At 50.6% G+C, this 12,283-nt stretch overlaps 1 pseudogene; it reads left to right on the top strand.

The window, feature by feature from the left end:
• Positions 1-4,414: 4,414 nt before the first annotated feature.
• Positions 4,415-12,167, top strand: LOC133350448 (DNA-binding protein D-ETS-4-like; annotated as a pseudogene).
• The last annotated feature ends 116 nt before the right edge of the window (positions 12,168-12,283 follow it).

Genomic DNA, 12,283 nt, shown 5'->3' with positions numbered 1-12,283 from the left:
GCCCCTAAAACCCTTCCACGTTCCCGCTCGGCGGGTGGGCCGCCGACCGTCCGGGACGGCCCGGCTACCCGTACTCGCTCGAAATCCCTCACGTTTCGTTAGATTGTGTTGTGTTGTGTTATTGTTATAATGTTCTTCAATGCTTCGTGTCTTTTTGCGTGTTGGCCCTTTACACCCGCATTGCTTTTCAGGTTGCAATTCAGCCGAGGTCGGCTGGATTTTCTTTAGGGGGGAGGGTGATGTAATGCGGTTGTAAACGGCCCTTCTGAGGTGCCGTCAGGCAGGGAGGAGTTAGGTCACGTGGGGGGAGAGGGGTTGAGTATAGAAGGAGGGGAACCGGAAGAGCAGGGGGAGTGACTGGGAGCCAGGAACAGAGGAAGGCCACGTAGGGCGAAGCGGGGTGTGGCGAGATCGCCACGAACACGGGGGAAGCGAGGATCGGCACCGTTGGCCAGCGGTGACCGACCCGAAGCAGCAAGGAGGCTGCAGTCAGCAGCGGGGCTGCACAGAGAGAGTGGGCAGCGGGTCTGCATACAGTGACAGCCAGAGGGTCTGCACATAGGGGTAGCAGCGAGTCTGCAGGGAGGAGGTTACAGTAGATGAAGCAGAGAGTCAGAGGGGTGAGGAAGCTATAATAGCAGTGAATAGCCGGGGGCTACAAATACAGGAGTTATAACAGAGTGCCGTGTGGGTAAAGACGTGAACCTGAATAAAGACACGAAGACAGAAAGAAGTGTTCGAGTCCTTTTATTACACATATATAGCTGAAGCAGTCTCCAGTGTGATCAAGAGCTTTGACGAATTGCTTCATTAACCCAAGTTGTATGTGCAGTGGGGGAAATACAATTTTATTCCTATCAACCAGAGGCTCATTCTTGATGTTCTTGTCACCAGGTGTCAAACTGATTCTTGGTGGCCAGTTCTTTTTAACCCAGTGTTCTAATGTAGCCCTACTGTCCCAGTAGCACAGGAAACAATGGTATTTGGTGTGACCTCCTTGCTGACCCAGCAGAAAATTTACCATTTTCAAATCAACACAAATTAGCCATCCATGAACATGGTATATTAATCTATCCAGAACAATCTTGATGTTGGCATACTCTTCATTCATTTTTACAGAGTGTCTTATTGGGATTGAACCATATATGTTTCTGTTGTGAAGTAACACACATTTCAAACTCCTTTTACTACTGTCAATAAAAAGTCTCCATTCACTTGAATCATATGTGGGCAGTCCCATATTGAGAAGAAGCCCTTCAACATCATTCCAATAAACAAGTTGACCATCTGAATGGAAGCACTTTCGCAGTGCTGCTTCTCTGTTACGATAAAAGGAGACACTAGTGTCAGGTCTGAGTAGTCCTTTCTCTTGCAGCCTGGAAGCCAACAATTCAGCAGACTGCTTTGGCAAATACAAATCTCATACAAGATCATTCAATTCAGGCTGACTAAACAGAGACATTTTATCACAATCTGCATCAGATGGCGTATATTCGATCTGAGCATCATTTTCATCTGTACAAGCAGGTAAACTGAGGGATTCAACATCAATCTCTGGTAGCTCAGTAAATACAGGCACAGGTATTTCCTTACAGTGCTCAACTGGTCGTCTGGCAGATGGGATATCTGGGTATTCTAAGTGTTGTTTGTTTCTCTTATTGAAACCTTTTACATTGACAAGGCAGAAGTAGCAGTTATCCAAATGGTTTGTAGGTTATCTCCAAACCATTGGCACACCAAACTTCAGCTTAGCATTCTTTCCTTTAGACCATGATCGCAAAGTTTCAACACAGGTTTTACACACTTTGTGAGGAGCCCAATTTTTGTCTTGGTCTCCAAGTCGTACTTTAAAGTAGGCAAGATATACCTTCTTGACAAAGGAATTGATGTTGCGCCTTTGATCCTGCAAAGTGAAGCTGCCACAGATGTAGCAGAAGATATCTGGGTCATTACTGCATTTCCTTCTTTCGGATGTTTGTAGCCATTGTTAGATCACGCCCTGCAGAAGAAAAATATTAAATAAATGTGGATATCTAGATAAAATGGTATTATAAGCACACTATCCTAAAAAAACAGCACCATATTTTAACACTAAAGCAGTCACTGACTCGCAACAACTTGCAATCATAAGTGACAGAGTTAATTTCGGGTAAAATCAATGAAAATGGGGTATGCCGATAGCATAAAAATTAGATGTGATAGAGCAAATCTGAGATCAGATTTGGAATCAGCACCCTAAAATGTGTCTAAAACAGCTGCAAAAGTCCAGGCCAGAATTTTTTTTTGTTGACCAGTGTTATTGTTGTCTCTGGTTGAATAGATAAATAACCTTAAATACTCACGGTGTCACCCTCACAGTCACTCCCCCAGTAGAGATGTAACATCGGCCAAACGTTGGGTCAACGTTACAGTAAGTTCAATATACTATACATAGATGCCCTCAGAGTTTCACCATGACTCGTATAACACTCTCGCGGTGTTACCATCACTGCACCCGTGTTGATTATGCGGGGAAACGCGAGCTCTGAGCTCATGGTGAAGGGCGGGCGCTCACTTGCCCATAAGGAAATCGCGATGTAAAGGTGCAGATCAGTACGCGATCCACTTCAAATCAACATACAGACAGGGGATTTGGCGTGTGAGACTAACACACACACACTCAATGGAGCATAGCACTTATTATTCGTGTGCTAATCACACATCCTCTCACACCAAGTTAACATCGAACGTTGGCCCAACGTTAGTCCACGTGTCAACGTTGGGGCTACGTTGGTATTGCGAGAGGCACGCGGCCGTGGTATTTGCAGACACGTTGTGAAGCATCTCAGCGTTGAATGGCTACGGGTGGACAACAACACTGATTACTCATGAACATAAATGCAGCAATTTGGCCGCGTCTACCTCAGAGGTCGTGGAACCAAACTCGCGAACAATTTTATTTTCGGATTTCTGGAAATCCCGCCTCTACCCCGCGAAGAACGCGCGCGCGCTCTGGTGGAACTTCCTCCGCCAGGCTGGTTACTTTCTGATGTACGGAGAACCTGAGGAGGACATGTCACCATAACCCTGGCCCAGCTCCTTCTAGGCACCACCATAACCCCTCGCGAATCCGGCTAAAGAAGACATTCGGAATTGTCTCCCCTCGAGTAGAATCTGCCGTGCGTGATGGAACGTACCAGGGGTAGGTTTGATGCAAGATTCCACCAAAAGGGGGCAGAATGATGGCCGCGATTCTCTGTAATGATTACAGATTTAACGTCTGGAGAAACGTGTTGCATCACAAATTTGCTGCGATGTATCCAACCCCGTGCAGTAAGGATGTTGTTAATGGGTGGATGTGTAAATGGGTGGATGTGTTAATGAGTGGATGTGTTAATGGTGGATGTGTTCATGGGTGGATGTGTAAATGGGTGGATGCGTTAATGAGTGGATGTGTTCATGGGTGGGTGTGTTCATGGGTGGATGTGTTCATGAGTGGATGTGTTATTGAGTTGATGTGTTAATGCGTGGATGTGTTCATGAGTGGATGTGTTAATGGGTGGATGTGTTATTGAGTTGATGTGTTAATGCGTGGATGTGTTCATGGGTGGATGTGTTCATGAGTGGATGTGTTCATGAGTGGATGTGTTAATGCGTGGATGTGTTCATGGGTGGATGTGTTCATGAGTGGATGTGTTCATGGGTGGATGTGTAAATGAGTGGATGTATTAATGAGTGGATGTGTTATTGAGTGGATGTGTTATTGAGTGGATGTGTAAATGAGTGGATGTGTAAATGAGTGGATGTATTAATGAGTGGATGTGTAAATGGGTGGATGTGTTATTGAGAACTCGTGAATTGCTCCCCCCCCCCCCTTGCGGTGCATCAGCACTCAAGTCAACTTCTCCCGAAGTTCCTTCCATCTTCTCTCCTCCTTCCCTCATCTGCTCCACCCTCCCTCCTCCCCTACTCTAGTGTTCTAATTTCGATTTGGTCATATTTTCCATGTTCTCCGACTATCCCATCTTCCCCATCTTCTCACCTCGTCTCCTCTCCCGTTCTCTCCCACCTTCCCCTCCTCTTCCCTTCCCTCGTCGCTTCTCCTCCCCCTCCCCTCCTCATCCCCTCTCATCTCCCCTGCCGCTGTCTCCCCGCGTTAATCACGCGTCGTAGTCTCGGGTCCCCGGGGCTTGGGGCCCCGTCCCCCGTCTCTAATCCTGGCTCTGCTCAAACGAATCTCGTAATGAAGCCCGCGGCACGGAGGCGCAATGGCCACGGACGCCCTAACCGCCTTTACTGCCATGGAGACGGCGCCGCGGTGGAGGAGGAGGTGGAGGAGGAGGTGGAGGAGGAGGAGGAGGCTGCCGCCTTCACACGGCGAGGAGACGAGACCGGGCTCTGACAGGCCCCTGACAGGCCCCTGACTGCCCCTAACAGGAGGAGGAGGTGGAGGCTGCCGCCTTCACGCGGCAGCAGCTGTGGACTCTGGTTTGAAGCGGCGTGAGGATTCAAAGGAGGGTTTCCTCGACTGATGGAGCGACATCGCAGGTAACCTTCACTCAAGTACTCTTATCAAGAACTTTCTCAGGAAGGTGCGTCATTACGCACGTGCGTTATCAATCCACTACTTAGTCAAGTACGTTATCAGTCACTTGAAATGTATTTTTAATCTGCCTCTACTTGCAGCGATTTGTTTTACTTTCTTGCAATAAATTTATTGTGCTCCAACCGAAGTTTTCATAAATACGAACTTCACTTGCCCTGGTGAAAGTGCATCGCAGCCGTGAGCAATGTGGCTACACGCAGATGTCACGTGTGAGAGAGAATATCATCAGCTGATGGCCGATGGTCAAGAATAATAACGGAGTGGCAGCCAAGGGGTGAAATGCGTTTAGAGGTCAACCACCGGGTGATGTAACCATGAAATGAGCTCGTGTCCAGGGACAGGGTGGGTTGTTGCATTGCGGGATCGTGAGAGGTTGGCACGACTTGTCGGGGGGGGGGGGGGGGCTTCATCCAGCAGTAGATTGACCATGGTTTAGGATTATCATGATAATGATAGCGGAATGCAGGCCGTGGTCACTTAGCTGATGATAATCGGAATGCTCAGAGTTAAAATAAGTGAGCAGAGTTGATGAGTTTCAGTGCGGATATCTTGGATATTATTATTAGCTTTAAACCCTCCCTCATTCATGAAGTAATACACCGACATTCCTTTGCGTTCATGCTATTTTACGAGTTAAATCACCCAACTGTGTGGAAAACTTGTCATAAAACTCCACAGAGCGGACACGATGAACGAGTATTCACATTTCATTGAATTGGCGAGCAGGTTGTTTTTCTCGCAAGCGCTTCGAGGCAAGTGGCGAGATTTAGTTTGCAGTCCAAACTATAGAAATGTGGTCTTCCAGCAGCCCTGTGCAGTGGGGGTTTGTTGAGTTGTCCAAACTCTGCTCGATGGGTGACCAGGCATATGCAGGAGTGTAACCGCGAATATGAACCGCGATGCAAGAGCATAGTCAGGGCAGGTGATGCCTTACGCCACACCAGCACTTCTCGCAACACCAGACACGTGGCACTATTCAAAACGGTTCCTATTCCTGCACCACGATGATTCCACACAGGGAACACGACGACGGTGAACATGGGCCGCTGCAGGACGAACATGTTTCAAAACACCTGGACTTCTATCTAAGTTTACATTTCGACCACTGTTCACAGAAATAAAGTCACCGTAGTCGAATATAAGGCCAAATGCTGCATTGAGGGAAAACTGAACGGAGGCCCCCTGTCCGACTTCCCTCCTCTTGGTAGCCTCACGGCCGAGGCCCCTCCAGCCCGTGGCCTCCGGCGCAGCTACAGCCCCTGCACACTCACGCGACAGCTCCACCGCTGCCCGGCAGGCAACGCGCTCGCGTAGAGAGAGAAGCCATCAGTGGGAAGCGGGTCCCGGTCCTGTGCTCCACCGCTGCGCGTTCTCTCGTCAGGGAGTGACGTCGCCGCCCCAGCTCCCCTCGGCCGCTGGAGACTTGAGAAAGGGCCTGCGTCACCGGCTCTCTTGAGGCCATGGAGAGGCCGCCACACTCCCCGGCCGAACGGACCGCCAGTCTTCACACGCATCTCAGTCCGTCAGGAACTCCTGAAGCAGCGTGGCGACACGAGCACGCAGGCCGCCCCTCTGCGCTGCTCCCAGGTGGCTGCACGCCAACGCCACTGCGGTGCGCCATCGCGCTGCACGCAGGAAAGGAGGAGCCGGTGTTCTGTGGAACGCCAGGCCACGGTGAACTCGCCGGCCTGCTGTGTTCGTCGGTGAAGAACTCGGGCCACATGCCCAGAAAGGGTGACGAGCTGGTCGGAAGCTGCGGGCATCAAACGTCTTCGCCGGAGAGCTCCTTGCTGGAGCAGGCGCTGGGCAGTGCCAGCGCCCTGGAGCAGGTACAGGCGCTGGTGGTGGCAGAGGTGTTCAGCGACATCGCTGCCACCTGCAAGCTCCTGTCCATCCCAGCAGGTGGTCACCCACCAAACATGATTTACTATAGCGCCCTTGACGATAACATCGTCACAGAGCGCTTCACATGTACACATAACATCGTTACACCGTTAACATTTGAGATACACAAAATAATAAAAGGTATACAATGTTCAACGTATGTAAAATAGGTTATAAAATACATATTTCGGCTAATTAAAAAAAACGAAACACCTTCCTTATATCGGATGGTGTTCAAGCTGTACTCCACTTAAACACAGTGTCGACTGACACGCTGCACAATCAATACCCTGCACACGCTTCACGCTCAACACTCGGTTCGCTGCACCATCAGCACCCTACTCATTGCATGAACCGGGCTGAGAATCCCGGTACTCGGACTACGAACCCACAAACCTAGGCTACGAATCCATACAGCTGGACTATAAATCCACAATCCTGAATTAGCACACACATGTTCATGTTCGTGCCGGGTTTCTTAGAGCCAGTCGACAGATACTAATAACCACGACAAGAAGAATTTAGGACATTTGGTATTCGCACCTTCATTGTAAGAGCTCAAGGCTATCACGAGGTAGGCGCTGTTCTCATGTACAGGCACAGTCTGAAGTCGTTTCACACCAGAGGCGATGTTGCTGCTGTGTAATCCCGACTGAGTAATTTGCAGTTAATTTGTCAGCATGAGGATGGTTGGCCAACACCAGTGGCATTGTTTGTGATTTTAAGCAATGGGAGGAATGTGAAGAACCCGGAGGAAACAGAACAGAGAGAACAAGCAAACTCCACGCACACACACGCACTCACACTCACCACAGACACATCGCCCACGTGTAGCCTTTAACAGACTGTTGGGGCAAGAGCTGTTAAGAGGTCACCTATGAAGACTGGCGCGGCATATGAGGGGTGAATGATCATCATCACAACGCCCGATCTCGACACACTCACCCTCACTCACCAATTGACACACTCACAGAGCCACACAGACAAAGAGACAGAGAGCCTCCGTATAGCCTTAACAAACTGTTGAGTAGTGATGTTCGCACATCGCACAGAGTACTCGTTTGAGGCTGAGTCTACCTAGGGGAGGCCCAAGACCGCTTAAGATATTCGTCACTGGTGTTGGCCACTCACGCACACACTCACTCTGCAGAACAGCGCGAGAACATGGAACCCCCACACAAAAAGGCGCCCGAGTCGAGAATCGCACCTATCTCTTTCTTGCCGTGAGGCTCGAGGGTTGTTACCGCTGCGCCACTCCGCGACCTCATCGACGGCGTGGTGCGGCGTGTGTGCGGTGGCTGCTGCTGCTGCAGACCCGCTGAGGTGGTGCGGCGTGGAGGCGTCTCGCTGGCTGGCGTGGGCCGAGCGCCACTACTCGCTTCCCCCGCGGCTTGGCGCCGCCGCCGCCTTCTCGGGGCTGCGCGGCGCCCAGCTCTGCCTCCTGGGCGAGGGCGACTTCAGGGCGCGCGCCCCCGCGGGCGGCGAGCTGCTCCACGCGCACCTGGACATCTGGAAGACAGGTGCGCGCGACACCCGCCGGCTCGGTAGTACGTCCCGCGTGGAGGGGAAACAGCCCCATCTGGGAGCAAAGGTCCCAGCTGTCTTCTCCTGCTTCTCCGTTTGGTCTGGCCATGTTTTTATTTCTATTGTTAATTCTATTATTTTATTTTTATTATCTATTTTTACCCTACGTGACTTTACCGAAAAAACCTAAGAGTATTGGCCATGTTTGTTGTAGTACAGAGTTGACCTGATAACTTTAATCTGCATTGTCGTATGGTTGTTATTGTTTGACTTGCATCCCACTGGGATTTTTGCACAGAGCGTTGAAATGCGGTGTTTTTTCTGGAAGACTTTGCTGTTTTTTCAAGGATTTTTTTTCTGTTGCGTGTAGTCACTTTAAGATGTTTCTTGTTCATGTTTTCGTTTTGTTGCGGTTGCACCCGAGTCAAGAGCCGCATGGCTCACAGGGTTATACCTAATAAATAAATAAAAAATATCCGTATGGCTGACGTTGATGTAGGGCAACAGCTGTAATTTAACGTTGGGCTGATTGAGCAAGATGATTGTGTCAGGACTAGTGAGTCGCTGTGATGCCTCCTTTTTCGTATTTGTGAATCGGGCATTAAGCTGTTTTATGTTCCATGGTTCTGTTCCGGGTGGTGACCACAGTCTCCGCACACTGACCAGAGGAGAGTTTTCATTTTTCATTTGTGCATCTCTGTGTGCGTTTGTAGCTGCCAAGCTCCAGGATGCTTCTGCCCACGACTCGAACCTGGCACGATACGGCGCGGGGCTCGACAGGGAACCTCACGCCGACGATCGCGACCTCCGTGACCCCGCGCAGGACAACAGCGGCACCGGTGGCCTGGGAGGAGGGAAGCGCTGCTCCGTTTCGGGTTTTTCGCTTTGCGGTGACGCGTGCAGGTGACTGATAGTTGGAGTGCGGAGCAAATGTGTAACGCACCAGTGCCCTGGGCCTCACACAAAGATCCCCCCGCCCCCAATGGGCCTGTTTAGCCACTAATGAATAAGGGGGTCCCATGTGGCATTCTGCCCCGAGCTCCAGTGGAGGAAGCTGATGCAGCCAATGCCTCTACACAGGTTGCTGATAAATCCACCTGCACGCATCACCGAGGTGGAGACTGTTTCTTGCTTTCTGATGTGCAACTGTGTGCTGCTGCTGCTGCTGCTGCGAAAATAAAAAGTTAAATGTAACTTAATTTACCCTGGCACGGGCCGCAAGCACCTCACCACCATCGTACGTGATTTTAAAGACACGGGTTTATCCAGGAGAAGCCTCACTGTGTCTCGACACTCTTTTTAGGAAAATCCTGTTGTGTTTTCAAAGTAGGGGGCAACAATTACTTTGTTTTTGCAATTAAGCGCTTTGTGAGGCTATTTTTAAAATGTGAACTATGGCTCTAGCACAGAATGCGCTCCACTTCACTGGATGATGTCACGGGATCTTTAACGTCTGCTGTCTTGTTTGGCTAATACACCCCCAGTATTGACCAGGGCGCCCCGCTGGATTCGAACCGCGAATCTCTGCAGCGACGAGCGGCGAACGCGTGCCCACTCGGCTTTGTCACGGCCCATTTACGCTGCCTCCTCGCACCCAAATGTAATCACGAGACTCTGGAAATATCCCTCTGTTGTGGTTGCGGTCAAATATTTGTGGCTTGTGTCATTGCACCACTCTCTGTCAAACAGGTAGTAATGGCTCATTTGTGGTGTTAAATGTATTTTGCTGAAAGCTACGTATGCAATATTTATCAATGTGTAATTTATTCAGAAATGACTTTAAACGCATGGCTTTAAACTCTCCATATGCATGAAACACGGTAATATTTAGAGGCTTGAACAAATATGGCATACATTAAATCCAACCAAATATGTGTTGTATATGACATGTGTTATTAATTATTGTTATTTTTTACACTTGTTTACCCAGGAAATCCTCTCAATGCTCTTTTTCAGGAGGATCCTGCCAGGTTTTTGCAGTACGGGCGATGTTGCTGTTGTGCGAAATTCCCATTGACTAATTTTCAGGCTATTTTTCAGCATTGGGGTGTGTTTTGGTAAACATCAGTTGCAATGCATTGGAGAACAGGGGGAGAGAACACACAGACTCCACACAGACTCCACACAGAGAGGCACCCGCGTTGGGAATCGAACCCAGGGACTTATTGCCATTAGGGGCACGAGTGTTACCACTGCTGACAAAATGTTGGTAACTCGTCAATACAAAAAAAACATTTTCAGTTAAGAGCTGATTAAGACTAAAAGCCTCTTTTCTAAGGAAGACCGCAAGATGGCAAATCTCCCTGGGCTGTGCGCTTCCGTCGTCCGGTCTGACTAATGAACGCGTAACTTGTGTCAACAGACCAAGCAGCCGGAGGCACAGGTTACACGTGGGACGCGAGCCACAAGTGCGCAGGTGAGCACAATCGCGCCGCGATCGTCACACATTGACGATGATGTCTCTTTGGTAATCAGTTGTCTTTGTGATTTTTTTGATTTAGGTACTTTCCCAGGAGTGCTTCAATGTCAGATAGGGCATCGTCACACAATGGCCAACTCCAGGGGTGGTGGCGCTCCCCAGAAGGAGCGCGTTTACCGCTCGTTGCAGAGGTTCGCGGTTCATATTTGGCAGGTCACCCTGGTTAATACCGCGGTGCATTAACCTTCAAATACTACGCACTGTATGATTCACAGTCGACGTTACAGATATCGTGACGTCATTCGAAATGAGGAGTAAGTAGACGGTTGTGTGTCGGTATCAAGGTTAACATTTTCCGAATTTGAAAAAAAAAATGCACCGCAAATTACTAAACTGGGATGACACAGCAGCAGCAATCATCGCGACGCCAGAGCAACTGAACTGAACAAACACAATCAGGTCGACCGACGTCCAGAGGGTCACAGCTGACACCACCTGGCCCCTCACCTGTGTTTCAGCCCCGCCGGGCAGCAGCCACACGGAGGGGCCCACACCCACCCGAGCCCCCGAGCTGCCGCCCCGGGCACAGCCCCCGGTTCCCCCACAGCCCATCCACCTGTGGCAGTTCCTGTGGGAGCTGCTTCTCAACCCGCGCGATGGCAGCCGCCTCATCCGCTGGCTGAATCGTGACAAAGGTGCAGTGGTACCACTCGCCGACTCCGACGCACGTACAACGTTCCTCACACCCCTCCCACTCCTGCACCCTCCACCCCAGACCCATACACTGGCTCTGTTCTTCCTCCGACACGGGACACGCGTGTTCTCAGTTCCCGTGTCATGCTGTGAGGACAGTTCAGGGGCTTTGGGGAGTTGGGACATCTCCAGCATCCATGGAGATATCCCAACCGCTCCTGTGGTATAACAACACAATTATTCTTGCATTTAACCGGCACCGCTCAAATGCCTTCACAACTCACAGCGCCTTGCATCACATCTCACCACCAACATTCCAAAGGCACCCCCAGTGGCAGTCGTCCGTCTGCATGAGTCAGGAGTGGGTGATGATTGCTACAGGCCATCGCAATGAATTAGTCTGTCAATGTGTTTATTTTAAAATGTGGACCATTACACCAGCCCACAATGGTCTATTCAATTCAAAATATACCACAACTTTTAACGTCCACCGTCAAGGAGACGGTGCGTATTCATGGTCGATACACTCGCAAAATTAGCCAGGGCTGCCTGCTGGATTCCCCCGCTAGGCCGCGTCACCGCCCCACGGAGCGGTTTGTGGCATGGGCAGGCACCATTTCGGTTGCAGCCGAGCGGTGATGAAATCTGGTGAATGTCATGAGGATAGCCGTGGCTAAAACACCCCTCGTCCTGTCACCACCGTAAAGTGGCGGTGAAACGGCCGCAGCGGATTGTGCAGGAACGCGGCCTTTGTTGTTATTGTTGTTTAGGAATTTTCAAGATCGAGAACTCTGTGGAGGTGGCGCGACTGTGGGGCATCAGGAAGAACCGCCCCGCCATGAACTACGACAAGCTGAGCCGCTCCATCCGCCAGTACTACAAGAAGGGCATCATCCGCAAGACGGAGATCTCCCAGAGGCTCGTCTACCAGTTCGTGAAGCCGCTCTAGGCCCCGGCACGCAGCTGCCGGTGTCCCCACCCGGCTCGGCACGCCGGGGTGCGGTGTCCCCCGCTGCATCAAGCGGAGCGCCTGCAGTGCCGGCCGGGGATGTTCCGTGACATTGTCAGACGTGGTCAATCCACTGCTAGATGAAGGCCTCCCCGAGGCACTTGCCGCCACCACCACCACCACCAGTCACGATCCTGTCGTATACTTGACCTGATAATCCACCCTAAAG

This window comes from Lethenteron reissneri, chromosome 33 (genome assembly GCF_015708825.2).
Source record: "Lethenteron reissneri isolate LAM-NWPU_2019-01 chromosome 33, ASM1570882v1, whole genome shotgun sequence".
NCBI lineage: Eukaryota > Metazoa > Chordata > Hyperoartia > Petromyzontiformes > Petromyzontidae > Lethenteron > Lethenteron reissneri.
The sequence above is the reverse complement of the archived record's forward strand: the minus strand, read 5'-3'. Positions and strand labels throughout refer to the sequence as shown.